The following is a 14,310-nucleotide window of genomic DNA, read 5'->3' on the forward strand; positions in this document are numbered from 1 at the left end:
TATATATATATATATATATATATATATATATATATATATGAGTGTTTGCATTTTGTTAAGCACTTTTCCAATAGTCCAGCTCTTTAGAATTGTAAAAAGCAATTAGATTGTATTAGTGTTAGTATGAAGGAGTAGAGGCTAGTTAATTTAAAGTCTGATTTAGTTTAATGAATATAAATATTCGTGTATTGAATATAAAAATCAAGCAGAATCATGTTCAATTCCCTAACTTTGAATCATGTTAAAAATTATTCACTTAAAGAGATTATAGTTCCTAGATTATGTGAAGTATTTCCCTTTTTCATAAATCCATCTTATCTCAACACTCAAGTGGGTAGAATTTATAAGATAGGATTAAAAAGAACTGCCTTCATATGTTCAAGTATTGTAGTAGGAGATGTGAATTCATGATTGTGGAGGTAGAATAGTTGGATAATTTTGACCATATTCCAAAACATTTGCTTGCATTCACAAGGGATCTCACTTGGTTGCAATAATTTCCTGAGTATATTTTGTGTGTTTTCATTTATAGTGAGTCTAATCCTCTTAGTAGAATCCTCAATAGATGTTGTTGGATATTCTTTCATGAACAATGATACAAAGTTGAGCTTTCCTTGCTTGATCTCCCTTTGAAATAAATGAACAATTTAGTCCTCCATTGAAATTTGTTATATGAATAATTTAGCTCATTAATATTCATTAAGTAATACAAAGGGCTGATTTTGTTGATAGAAATGTTCAATACCTTGTAGCTTTGAATGTCATTCAAAAGGCGCCCACAACTATTCATGAGTTGCATAAGCCTCTTATACTCATGATGGTGAATCATTTTCCAGGAGAGCTTAGGGAAAACAAAAAATAGTGATAGGGAAGAGCTTATAACACAATAGTAAATTGTGATCCTTTTAAGTGGGAGGTCTTAGGTTTGAATCCACTTGAATTTGACGATTTACAATGATAATTTCTTAAGCTAATTACTAAAAAATGCAGAGAGGAATGTAGAGAAGCACTGGGTGCCAGCTAGGCTAGGGCTTTATCCCTAGCCTGTGATTGTTATTTGATCTTTACTGATATTTTTCCCTATTCTGTTTGGATTACCAACTGCTGGACAAAGTTTGCATGGGTTCTAGTTTTTGGAAATCTTTTGCAATCAATTTTGGATTGGGGTTTTTTTTGTTTGCATGGCAGGGCCTAGAATTTCTTCTACATTGGTGAGAATAGATGGTTCTTCTCCAACTATGCATACAATGAGATCTGAATCATTTTATTCAGGGGAAAGCTCCAAGTTGAAAAAAGTTAATGGTTGTTTTCCACGTAGCCATGATCTCCCTATTTTGGTTATTTCTCCAGCAGTTGTAATGGAGGACATTGAATATTGGACCAAGCATGCTTTGATATGCAAGTTTCTTGGAATCCAGATTTCCCTATCCCCTCTTGAGGCATGGATCCACTGCTCATGCCAAGTGGAAGGTGATATCAAGATTATGTTGGCAGGGAATAGCTATTTTTTTATTGTATTCTCTTGCATGTCTGATCATGATCATGTTTTTGAAGGAGGCCCTTATTTCTACAACCATGTGGGGTTATTTGTCAAACCCTGGCATTTAGGATTTAATTTTTCTAAGGATCTCCCTCAACAGTGCTAGTTTGGGTTCACTTGCCTTGCCTTCCCCTTGAATTTTGGTGTTAAGACATCCTCCAACAAATTGCTACTTTGTTGGGAAAGCTGACTGTGATTGCACATCAATCCCTCGATAAAAAGGCTATTTCTTATGCTAGAATTTGTGTTGAAATTAATTTGAATAAGCCATTACCAGATTCTTTGGAAATTTGTCTTGGGGTTTCTTCCTGGGTGCAATAGTTAGATTATGAATCCCTCCCTTTTCACTATCAAATTTGTCATAAGTATGGTCATTTACAGTGTCAGTGCCCCCAGAACTTGACTTTCAAAGGAGTGGATGGTTCTATGGTTGGCAATGCTAGTGGTTTGGCAAATACTACAGGGAAAGGACAATCTCAGATGGCTAATACTACCAAGGGGAAGAATCCACAAGAGGGAAAGGCTCAAATGTAGGATAAGGATGGATTTACCCATGCTTGCCCTCGAGCTAAGGAGCATGGTTAGAAGAGGCCTTTGAAAGAAAGAATATCTAATTCAGGTTTTAATCACTTTGAGGTGTTGGATAGTATGGTTCTAGAGGAGGGTATTCTTCCTCCTATCTCTTTTGACCCAGTTCTCCTAGATGAAGGATTTGTACCTAATGACGCTTATGGGGCCTCCCAAGATTTGGTATATCAAAATTGTGAGGTCCCTATAGCTCTTGTGTTGAAGGCTTTGGTGACACCTGCGATGTTGGAGGATAATGATGTTGTTCTAGCTGACTTGGTTAAGGATGTGCTACCATCAGGTAAGGGTAAGGGATCTCCTCTCCCTATGGGGTTGATGCATAGACCCTTTAAGTGGGTTTCTTTTACTCTCCCTCTAAGGAGTGGGCACAAAATAAACCAAGAGAAGATTAAACTCACATGAGATATATTGATTGAGTCTAGGTCAGTGAAACCTTTGGATGCTCATTTTCCTAGTTCTACTCAATGATGATTATTCTCTCATGGAATGTTAGGGGGTTGAATAACATCCCCAGAAAAAAGGCTATTTAGAATTTGGTAGTTGATTATTGTCCTAATGTTTTTTGTATCCAAGAGACTAAGATTTATGTGGAGTCTATAGTCCAAATGCATATAGTATTTGGTCTCATGGCCAATTCCAATGTGTTGGGGCTATGGGCAGTGCTAATGGTTTAGCTATCTTTTGGGATCTGTGAAAAATTTCTCCCCTTAACTAGGTGTCTTCTCACTCAGCTCTCTCTATGGTGGCCTCTACTTTAGACTCAAGAGAGGTAATCATGGTTACTAATGTGCATGCACCTGTTGATCTTGTGGGAAAGGAGGAACTTTGGAGGCATATTCAATATGTTAGAAATTGTCACCCTAATCATCCTTGGGTTTTAGCTGGGGACTTCAATTCAGTTTTAAGTCTAGAGGAGAAGCAAGGTGGTTTGGCTAGATTGGGGCTTTCTTCCACTCTTCTTCGGTAGCACATATCTCTTTTGCATCTCTTTGATGTTAAACTTTCTAATGGTCTCTATACTTGGAATAATCGAAGGAATAGGGTTGATGCTATCTCAAAATATCTAGATAGATTTCTTGTTTCTTGCTTCTAGGTTAGTGGCACCCTTACTCTCTCTTCAAAAATCCTTGATTGGAGGGGTTCTGATTATTGGCCAATCAAATTTTTTGCCATTGGGGCTTGTATTCTAAAGAATCCTCCTTTTAAGTTCTAGTTGATGTGGCTTTGTGACTCCTCTCTTTGTGATGTTTTTAATGTTGGTGGAAAGATGGTGCTCCTGCATATGGTACTGCTATGTTCTCATTTTCTAAAAGGCTTCAATATGTTAAAAGGCAGCTTAGGTTATGGAATAGACAATGTTTTTAGAACCTTCACTCTATAAAGAGGTTTGTTCAAGAAGATATTGATTTCATCACAAGGGAGATTAGAGATTGAGGTTTCTTGGAGGATCTTGGAAGGGCTGAATCCCTTGCTTCTAGAGCTCTAGAAGAATGATAACTTCAAGAGCAATTTTTTTTGAAGCAAAAGGCTAGAGTTGATTGGCTCTAGGAAGGTGATTGAAACACTGCCCTCTTTCATAAAATAGTGCAATCTTGTTGGAATCAGAGCAATATCTCTTCTTTGGTTAATTCTCAAGGTATCCAACTAACTTTATTGCTAGCTTTGTTCCAGGAGGCTACTTAGTACTTTTCTACCCTCTTCTTTGAGGACTCTCCTCCTGCTGATAATAAAGAAAATATTATTTTGTCTTGTATTCCTTCCCTTATAACTTAGGAAATGAATGATTATCTCATGCATCCAATATTTTTGGAAGAGCTAGAGGAGGTGGTCTTTGGTATGCCTAAGGGGAAGGCTCCTAGTCCTGATGGCTTTCTAGTTCAGTTCTTTCAAGAATTTTTGGACATCATTAATCATGATTTTTTGGAGATGGTTAAGGAATCCTATTCTAGCAAGTAGATGCTTTGGGTTTTTAATTCTACTTTCTTGACTCTTATTCCTAAGAGAGAGGGTGCTAATCAATTGGATTTGTTTAGACCAATTGCCTTATGTAATGTGTTTTACAAAGTTATTACTAAGTTGATTGCTGAGAGAATTAAAATGTGGCTTCCCATTATTATCTCAAAAGAACAAGGTGGTTTTGTTTCTAGAAGACAAATTTTGGAAGGGATGGTTATTGCTACTAAGGCTATTCACTCTATGGCTACTTCAAGGGAGAGGGAAATGTTTGTTAAGCTGGATATGGCTAAGGCCTATGATAGAGTTAAATGGAGTTTCCTAAGGACTATTTTTTTTCTTTTGGATTTAGCTCTGACTGGGTGAGTTGGACTATGAGTTGTGTTACTTCTGCCTCTTTTTCTATTCTTCTTAATGGTCAACCTTCTTAGCTATTTGGTGCCTCTAGAGGCCTCCACTAGGGTGATCCTCTCTCTCCATATCCATTGGAAATGATTGAAATGATCATAAGAAAAGTTGTTGGAATAATATATGGAACTAGTAAAGAATGTCCTCAATCATTGTTTTGTCATTGATGTCAAACTTGCTACTTGCAGGAATGACAATTGCTTTAGTGATCCAAATACTATCAATTAGTTGATTGTCAAGGAGGAGGCAATCAATAAGATGTAACTAGAACACCTAGAGAAAGGTTGAAGTTATGATATTGTAATGAAGTACAAGGATCAGCTAAGCCATTGATGAAAAAGTGTATTTGATGACATACTATAAGATACAAAGAATGGGCACACTGAAACATATCAAAGATTTAAGGTTTTAGCTAAGTCTTTTGTAAATCTCAACTAAGTTCATTAGAGAGAAGGAGCCGAGCAAATTTCTAGTTAATGCTGAGTAAACTTTAGATGCTAAGTAAACTTTAGATGCTGAGCAAGTTCAGATGCCGAGTGACACAGAGTTTATCAAGAGCCGAGCAGAACCAAGTAACTCAATAATGCTGAGTTGCTGCATTATTTTGGAAATTGAAGATTCGCCAGATCTAAGCTGAAAAGGTTGTTATCTATAAATTTTTCAATTAAAAGGAAGATAAGAATGATGAGCTAGTGGCACAGAACACCATGTAGAACGTTTTTAAGGATACAACTGGCTAAGTTTCTAGAAGAGAACAAGATATGGGGTAGATACATTGTATCTTACCTAATCCATTTTGAAACCCTAAAATTGGAGAGGGAGAATTGAGTGGTAAAGGAAAATTAGATTTCTATTTAAGAAGACATAAGTTAATGAAAAGAGAGAGAGAGAGAGGTGGTCAAGCATAAAAGCATGAAGTACTGAAGAAGGTGCTAAAGAGAAGAAAGCACAGGAACTCTGTTTGGATAGACGACCACAAGGATGATTGCATTGGTAGAATGAGTAAGAAGACTCAAGGAGACAAAGCTTGAGAGGAAGACAAGCAGTTAGAGCTGGAGTGATTGAAGCCAAGCATAAAGATTGAACTGAAAGTGTGATCTAAAATCTGCAAAGTATGTTGTAAGTTATATCAGATCAAAAGACCATTATTGTTACTTTGTAGCAATTGTAACAGTAAGTTTAAATCCTATGGACTTAGGTTGGTTTAATAGCCATAAGATAAATCCTTTAACAGGGTGACATTCCAAGTGAATGTTCTAAAGACCTTTAACTAGGCCCATTCCTAACAGTTTGGAGAAATCCTCTAACAGGGTCACATTTAACAGTGTGTTGTAAGCCTTTAACAGGGTAGGCTTTTAATAGGGCATCACTTCAGAAGAGTGAGAATCAAGTAGCATGTTGCTGGTGGTTTTTCTTAAATTGTGTTTCCATGTAAATCATTGTATCATGTGTTGATCTTGGATGTTTTATCTTTGCATATTGATTTACTATAACTTGCTTATATGATTGATTTAACTTTGGATGGATGAAAAGTGTATGGATTCATTAAAAGTAGTAAAAAGGTATTAATAGGGCATTTGGACCTTGGATAACTGATTCACACCCCCTCCCCAAGTTATTCTAAACAATTCTAACAATATCTATTCATCATCATGGCTAAGGGCTTGGGTAGATTCATTAAGTATCAGGTGTCCTAGAATTCTATTTAGGGGTGGCGGTGGGGTAATGGTTTACCTTCTCTTTCCCATATTCAATTTGTTGATGATTCTATTCTTGCGGCTCTTGCTAGGATCAAGGAAGCTGAAGCCTTTCAAAATACTTTGGACATTTATTTGGTAGCTTCAAGCTAGAAAGTTAATGAGCACAAATCTTCCATTTACTTTTTTAACACTCCTGATTCTATTCAGCATAGGATTGCTGGTATCCTGCGGTTTTAGATTGGGTCACTTCCTTTGACTTATTTTGGCATTCCTATTGCTATTTCTAGGTATCCATGTCTATTCTAGCAAAATTTGATTACCAAGCTTTACGATAAAGTAAATCATTTGACTCATAGATGGCTTTCTACTGCTGCTTAGGTTACTCTTCTTCAATCTTTTATCCAAGCTCTTCCTACTTATAAAAGCATGGTTCAGGCTGCTCCTATTTACTTCCTCAAGGAGTTTGATGCTCTTTCTTAGAAATTCCTTTGGAGTGGTAATTTTCATAGTACTAAATGGAGCTTGATTATTTGGGAGACTATTTGTAGGCCTAAAAAGGAGGGTGGTCTTGGTCTTCGATCAGCTCTCCTGAGTAGTCAAGCATTGGTTGCTAAACTTTATTGGCAATGGTGCTCTAGACAACATCAAATTTGGGCTCATATTATCACTCATAGATATTTTCATGGTGTTTATCCTTGCTCTATTTCTACACTTCCTCCTAAAGGTTGTGGCTCAATGGTTTGGTATACTATAAAGACAAGTGCAATGTTAGTTAAGAGGGGTCTATTCTGGATATGTAAAGGAGGTTCTGAGGCTCTATTTTTGTCTGATGCTTGGGATGGATTCCCATCCATATTATCCATGTATCCTCATCTTAAGACTCTTTGTGACTCTTTTCATGCTATTGGATGGGATAAAGTGGCTCATTACAAGACTCCTTATCAATTGGGACTTGTTGTTGGTTACCGATGGAAGAATTCTTCTGAGTGGCCTCCTAGAGGCACAGATGTGGATTGCCAGGAGCTTTCTCAAATTTTGACCTCTAGAGCATGTTCCTCTTTGCTAGGTCCAAATGTTTTACCTTGGGGAGGTACCTTGTCTAGTAAATATCATGTCTCTACTAGGTATTAGGAGATAACTAGACAATTATTTGGGGATGCCAAGGTCCTGTGGTGGAAGCAAGTCTAGAATAAAGTTTCTTAGTCCAAGTGCAATTTTTTCATGTGTCTAGTGGCTCACAACTATTGTATTACATGGGATAATCTTTGTAAATGTGGATTTTAGGGCCCCTCTTATTGTGTTTTTTGTGGTAATGGGGAGGAGTCTGTCTCCCATCTATTCTTCCATTTCTCCTATTCTATTCAGCTATGACACCTTTGGTGGAGTGCTTGGGGTTGCTCTTGTAGGTATGCTTCCTCTTTGCCTGAGTTTTGGGCCCGCTTGGGAAATGCTCCCTCAAAGTCTTCTCCTCTCAATGCTACTTGAATTGCTGGCCCATTGTTCATGCTTTGGCATATCTAGGTAGAGAGGAATTGTTGAATCTTTCAAGATGTTTGGCTTGGTGTTTTTCATATTTGGTGGAAGATCTCACATTCTTTTGAGGAAAATATTCAAGTGAAGTGTGAACTAGATGGGGGTTATGGATCTATGCCTCAATTTTCATCTTTAGGATGAGGCTATAGCTCAAAGGTTTTCTTCTATGTCCAAGAAGCCTCGACATCAGAGGAAAGGTTAGGTGAATCGAGATGGGCATTGGACTACTCCTCCCTATGGAGTTCTAAAAATTAACACTGATGGTTCTTCCCAAGGGAATCTAGGCCCTGCTGGTATTGGGGGAGTGGCTCAGTGTAGTTCTGGTGATGTTAAATTATTATTTTTAGTTGATAAGGGTGATTACACTAACAATCCCATGGAAGCTCAGGCTATTTTATATGTTGTGGAATAGTGTTGCTTATGGGGATGGAGTAAGATTATTTATGAGTCTGATTCCCAAGTGGTGGTGAACTTTCTTTCCTCATAGGAGCTTGATGATGTTAGTTGGCAGCTAGTCACTATTGTTAATAAGATTATTCTCTTTTCTACCTCTTTTTAGTTCATTAGGTTCACTTATATTCCTCATGAATGGAATAGAGTTGCCAATTGTTTAGCCAAATGGGCTTCTAGTCATGATCTGGGTTGGAATATTATGGATAGGGGGCAACTTTCCTTTGAGATGGTGCAAGAATTTGATGATCTTGTTACTCAAGATTGAGCTCCTTGTTGTATTTCTTTCTATCTTAATAAATTTTTACCCCTCTTTTCCCAAAAAAAAAATAAAAAATAGTGATGTAAAAATAATTGGTTCCAAGCCAATTTTTATTCTCCCATTTTCCATGTATTCTTCCGAGGATGGTATAAATCTAGTTTTGGTCCATTCAGCCTCCATCATTGAGATTGGTAGTTCATACCACTATAAAATTAAGCACAAAAAAGTTCTCATATATTGTTACCTAGTGATCTATTGTTTGCATAGCTTCTTGAAGTAAATTTTGTTGGCATCTATAGAATATAAATAAAATGAACACATAATTTATGTTCAAGGGAGATATACCCACAATTTCTCTTAACTAAGTGCTAATGTCCCAGCTCTGGAAAATCCATATATCTTGAACAATATAATTCATAGAGTTATAAATAGTAGAGAGTAAAATTTTCACATTAGCTGAAGAATTACATAAAACTATTGGGTCCCATCTACATAACATTTGAAACAAAGAAAGTTAGCAACTCTTCTCTATGTTTATATATATATATATATATATATATAAAGGAATCTAAGACCCATATAAAAATAGAACTTTTAACAGTCCAATACTGTTAGAAGATAAATTAATTATCTATTAGACAAAATTAACCAAGAATTATCTAGAATTGCACAAACCATTTCTACAAGCTTCTATTTTTACTATTTCACCTATCCTTCGTAAATGCTACACCTAATTTTGGTCTATAGTAAAGAGTGAATTTATTATGCACTCTTCTATAAATTAATGAAATGGGCCTGTGCTCTTTGAGCCCAATTTGGACCTCCAATAAATACCTACTATTTCTTTGCGATGGTTTTTGTAATGAGAACTGATTTTAAAATGGTTTGGATCATTGAAATCATTTATAATAGAATTACCTCTTAACCACTTCAAAAGAGGATTGAATATCTTCAATGGAACCCTCCACATCATAAAAGAAATCCATTAGAGTAGTGAGAACAACATTTTTAGTCCACACAATCTGAGTAGTAGACATTTCAGGGCTAAAAAGTGTTGAGGCAGCAGAGAAATAGCAGGCTACAAGCTTTTGTCTAGCAAAGTGTAGGTCACCAATTTTAGAGTCTACACTTCATCTGTTAATATTGGCAACCACCATAAAATCTTATCAAATTCCCAGTTTAACAATGGTGGTATTATTATTCTTGTAATTTCAAAAAAACTACCCACTTTTCCAATGCCTTCAAGTCCTCTTGTTGAGACGCTTGGCAAATATTGAAGTCTTTTTTGGCTAAAGATAAAAATAAATCCTTTCCTATAAATGGGATCCTGTAATACAATTCAAAGATCATCTACAAGAATATGGACTTTAAACTTTAGGTAAAAGTGAAGGGTTATAAAGATATGGGGATCTAGTCAAAAGGTACCTAGAAGAGGTCTCTCCAATCCAAATATCATCAAAAGTAAATGCTTTCATGTATCATAGATGTTCTATTCTCTCCAAACTAGCCATCCAAGGGACATCTAGTGCATGCTTAACCTGTAAAGAACACAATGGCCCACATATACTAATGTCATAAATAAATTTAAACACTTGTGCTTTGCCGAAACCTTTAAACATCACACATTAAGGAGAAAATTAAGTAAAAAAGAAGAAGTCAACTTTAATTATTTAATACTTTTAGTGTTAGAATGAAGCTTAGTGTGTGATGTTTAAGTCGTCAGATGCTTTGCAGCCTAATGAATAAATTGATTAGCTCTGCTTCAATATCTTTGAGAGCTCTACTTTGATCACCCATCTTAATATTTTTAAGATAATTTTGGGAGAATGATTTTGCTTCTTCAAAAATTCTTTCACCTAGGAACATCATTTGAGATGTCTTGTATAAATTCAGCAATTCTATAGTAGCTTGGCCACTATTTTATAGAAATAGTAGGAAGTCACTATCCCTCAGGTAACTGAGAAAGAAATCTACATGATTTTTTCTGATATCAAATTAATAGGAAATGCAAATGGAATTCAACTTAAAAAAATAGAAATTCACATTAACTCTTGTACATAATCAATCTTTGACTTAGAAACTACATGCCCGAAATTTCACATTTTTTAGATGACATAGAGACACATCATATCCATTCCAACACAAGATCTTGAAACTATTAGAAATGGTCATTATGTCTGATGCTAATGGCATTCCTTCAACCATTTCATTCTCTATCCAAAATTTGCTTAGGAAGAATATTTATTTCAAACAATATAATATGGAAATCAATTCATAAAATGTACTACAATTAGTCAAAAAAATATCTCCCAATTACCTATAGACATCTAGAACCTCTTTTATCTCAAGTTTGAAATGTCTTGCTATAGCCAAGCTCTCCAAATGATTTACCATTGAGAGGCCAATAATCAAATTGATAGGATAAGCACCAAGCACTGCACCAACAAGCAAATGTCTCTTACATTTACATGATCATTATAAAAATATCATCAAACTATATAAAAGAATATGTAAAGACCAACCTGTATCATAAGTAGAAAGAGATGAATATCTTCTCTTAATTTCCAAAAACAATGTATTTATCCTTGTAATATTATCACCTATGCACATCAAACCAAATGATTTGTTCTCTCTATTCTCTTTTTCAGCCTGCCATATAATGAGATGAGTGGTTATCAAATTTACTATAAACACGATGATTAAGGTAAACATAAATGTAAAGAGTACATTAGATAATATAGTTAAATACATTGGAGGAATCTTCAACACTCATAGATTCAACTTTCTAATGTGTTCTTGTATTGAACTTCTTTCTTCCATTGAAGTTGAAATTAGAGGCCCCTAGATTAAAGATATTATTACAAATCAGTTCAAAAAAACTCAATGACATAATTGATTATGAAATAAATATATGAATGAGTATAAAATTGTAGATTGTATACTAATCATACCCTTCCAAACTATAAATAAATTTGACTATGAGTAGGGAAAACACAAATTCTTAACCACAAAATTATTGTAGTATTCAACTATGTTCTTCATTAGCCTATGAAAGCTGACTAAGGTTACAATGTTTATAATGACTATAGTCAAAAATATAAATTAAAACAAGTAGGAATTCTTTAGAATTTATTTAAAAAGACATTGGCATGATATAACTTGCGGATCTTATCAAGACATGGTATTTTGTATCTCTAGACCGCCTTTGAAGATTTGAAGATGGTAGCTTAGGAATTGCATAGTTGGCAGTGGTGGAGATGGTAGAAAAACTAAGTGCTGCCATGGAAAATGAATTCCTAATGGTGGCCACAAAGAAATTAAATCTATACAAACTAGTTTTTTTGCCTTAACCCGTGTTCCCTACTTCTTATAGAGAAGAAGGAAACAAAATGACAAAATTGTATCATAGCTTGCTTATTCAATACAAATAATGCAGTCTTCTTAGTATAATAATGATGAAATGAATTGATAATGATCACAAAAAGTAAGTGAATGTATAAAAAATTCATACAAATAACTCAAACCTATGTCCCAAAAGGAACTGTCTCCAATGAACTAGAGCATGCACCATGGCTACAAGTTCCAAATCATGAGTGGTGTAGTTAAGCTCATGGTCCTTGAGTTTCCTAGACTCATATGTAATCACTCAACCATCCTGCATCAAAACCACACCCACACTTTCCAACCAAACATCTGTGCAAACCATGAAATCACCTACAAGATTAGGCACTAAAAGAATTGGTGCATTGGTCAAACACTCCTTAAGAGCATTAAATTTTGCTTCATACTAATCCAACCAAACATACTCCTTCCCTTTCCACTGAAGAGAAGTGATGGGACATTAGTGGGTACTAGCCAATCCCATGAAACTTTGAACTCATAATGCCCATACCGTGTATGAAAAGCTATTTGATGACTATCAACCTCCTAGATATGAAGCTAATGCTATCCTGACTTTAGATCAATCTTTGAGAACACTTGTGTTCCCTTCATCTGATTGAACAAATCATCTACCCTCATCAAAGGATACTAGTTCATCACTATCACCTTATTCAACTACTAGTAGTCAATGTACATACGCAAAGATCCATTCTTCTTCTTCATGAAGAAGATGACTGTTGCACCCCATGGGGATACAATAGGATGAATATGACCCTTGGCCAACAATTCCTCCAACTACAATTTGAGCTTACTCAACTCTTGAGTAGTCATGTGGTAAGGAGCTTGTGAAATTGGCCTCGCTCTTGGTACAAGATCAATTTGAAAATCAATGTAAAACTGCAGTGGCATACCTAGAATCTCATCAAAAACCACATCTACATACTCATGAAAGAGTGGGTGATCATAAAGCATCACTATATGGCTCTTAGCTTCCTCAAGATCATTGGTAGACACAAGAAAAAACTAACAACCCTTTTGCACACTCTACTTCAGCTGATTAGCTAAGATCATTCGAAGTAAAATTGGTCTCAAAACTCCCAAAAGTTCCACCTACCCACCTGTGTCATCAACACATTGTACTAACTTATGATGACAATCTATATTCGCCTAATGGGAAGCTAACCAATCCATGCTTAACATAATGTCATATGATTTGAGAGGTAGGATACGAAGATCCACTATGGTGATAAAGGTTCCCAAATTCAAAATACAACCTATGACCAATGAGTCTACAACCACTTTAGAACTTGTGGTTAACTTAACTTGCCACCTATTGACCTAACATACTACCACCAGCCCACATCATTGAACATGAGATGGTGAAATGAAAGAATTTGAAGTGCTAGAGTAAAAAAAAATTGAAGTTGAAATACCATGCAACGTACCTATAGCCTCGACTACTATACCTTGATGGTTAGCTTGATGGTTGTTAACTGTTGCAAAGACTTGATGATTCCTCCCAACATCTCCCACTATAGGCTTTGATCTAGTTGTACTCTTACCACATCTTATAGATGGTTTGATAGAACACTCAAAAGAAATATGACCAGGTTGACTGCAAGTAAAATAGTTTCCCCCGAAATTGGGACCTATTCCCTGACCACCCTTAGTAGTGTTAGGATAAGGTGCACTACCCTTGCTAGAATTCTACTGAACACTCTGGGGAGGATGATCCTACTAATATTTCTATCCTCAGCTTTGGTTACCTCCTTTTGTGTCAGTGGCACCAGAAGACTAGCCACCCTTTCCTCAAAACCTCTTCTTACCCTTACAGTGATAACCACCTTGAGAGGGTTCTAATTGGGCTTGGCCCTTCCTAAAGGACTAGGTAAATGGTTCATCTATCCTAAACATCGTGCAGTTTGGTTCTAAGAACTAGATCTACTACTAAAACCTCTAGCAAATTTTTTCTTTGCAATACACTCCTTCTCAACAACGAGAACAAGAGTCCTAGGCTAATGCATATAGACTTATCCAATTAGGCCATCCTTAAGGCCTTGGATGAAATGATGAATCAAGAAAAAATCATCATGATTGTAGCATGAGTACTACCTAAGCTCAAAGAATTGAATTTCATACTAATCCATTGTCATATTTCCTTTCTGAATTGCATGGAACTCATCAGCACGGGCCTCTCTAAACTAAGGAGATAGGAATTTTTCTCAAAACCACTCCTCAAAGATGTCCCAAGTGAGATCTACAACACTGATATGGAGCTTCTACCCCTCAATATTCCATTGTATAGATGTGTGGTCCCTCAACTGCATAATTGCACAACCTACCTTCAAATTGGTTGCATATGGGTACATGGTGAAGTAGCACTCCATGTCTAATAACCAAGTTTTTTCCTTGAGGGCACCTCCCTTACCATCATACAATGGTGGTTTGGATTGGTGAAGAGATTTCATGATATCCAACTAGATGAAATCTTCACT

The 14,310-nt window shown here is 36.0% G+C and overlaps 1 pseudogene; it reads right to left on the bottom strand.

Moving 5' to 3' along the window:
- Positions 1 to 341: 341 nt before the first annotated feature.
- Positions 342 to 14,310, bottom strand: part of LOC149555415 (acyclic sesquiterpene synthase-like) — an 86,965-nt pseudogene continuing 72,996 nt past the window's right edge.

This window comes from Cupressus sempervirens, chromosome 5 (assembly GCF_028749045.1).
Source record: "Cupressus sempervirens isolate cs-2001-9-10 chromosome 5, ASM2874904v1, whole genome shotgun sequence".
Taxonomy (NCBI): Eukaryota; Viridiplantae; Streptophyta; class Pinopsida; order Cupressales; family Cupressaceae; genus Cupressus; species Cupressus sempervirens.